The following is a 766-nucleotide window of genomic DNA, read 5'->3' on the forward strand; positions in this document are numbered from 1 at the left end:
GGCTCACCCCTGTAATCCCACCACTTTGGGAGGCCTAGGCAGGAGGATTGCTTGAACCCAGGAGTTCCATACCAGCTTGGGCAAGTTCCAGAACGGCTCAGGGCTTATTGACAGTTCAGAGCCTGCGGATGGCTTCCCCATGTTCACGCTACGACTTCAATACAGAAGTTATTCTTCCATGGGAAGTAATTGGTTTTAAAAAAACAAAACTGGGTGGTCTCTGGAGGAGCCACACCCAATCCTAGGCCCAGCCCCTATCCTCTGACCCTTTCTCCTACCATCCCATCACCTTGCTAGAGTGTGAGTCTTGAATGGTGGGAACCTGTTTAGTTCTCAGGAAGCCTCAGACTACTGGACTCCACACCAAAGCTTCTTCCTGACAAAGAAAAATACCAGACAAGATAAGTGTAACAGAGTTTCTTTGACCAAAGAACAATTCACCATCATGCAACCCTCAGAACAAGAAGAGATTTCAAGCGCTCATCTCCGCAATGTGGGCAGTGAGTATTTTGGATGGATATGTTGAGAGTAAACCTTTAAGAGATTTATTCTTAGCCAAATATGAGTGACCATGGCCTGTGACACCGCCCTCAGGTGGTCCTGATATTAGATATGAGTTCTAAATTTATTTTCAAACAATCAGTATGTCAGTATGTTCAATTCTTTGCCTTCTACTGTTAAAATTAACTTTCTCATAAATCAACCTTTTTGGATTACCTGCTCCACCCTGACTCATTCCGATTACCTGCTCCACCCTGACTCATTC

This window comes from Mandrillus leucophaeus, unplaced genomic scaffold (genome assembly GCF_000951045.1).
Source record: "Mandrillus leucophaeus isolate KB7577 unplaced genomic scaffold, Mleu.le_1.0 Scaffold152, whole genome shotgun sequence".
In the NCBI taxonomy this organism is placed as follows: Eukaryota; Metazoa; Chordata; class Mammalia; order Primates; family Cercopithecidae; genus Mandrillus; species Mandrillus leucophaeus.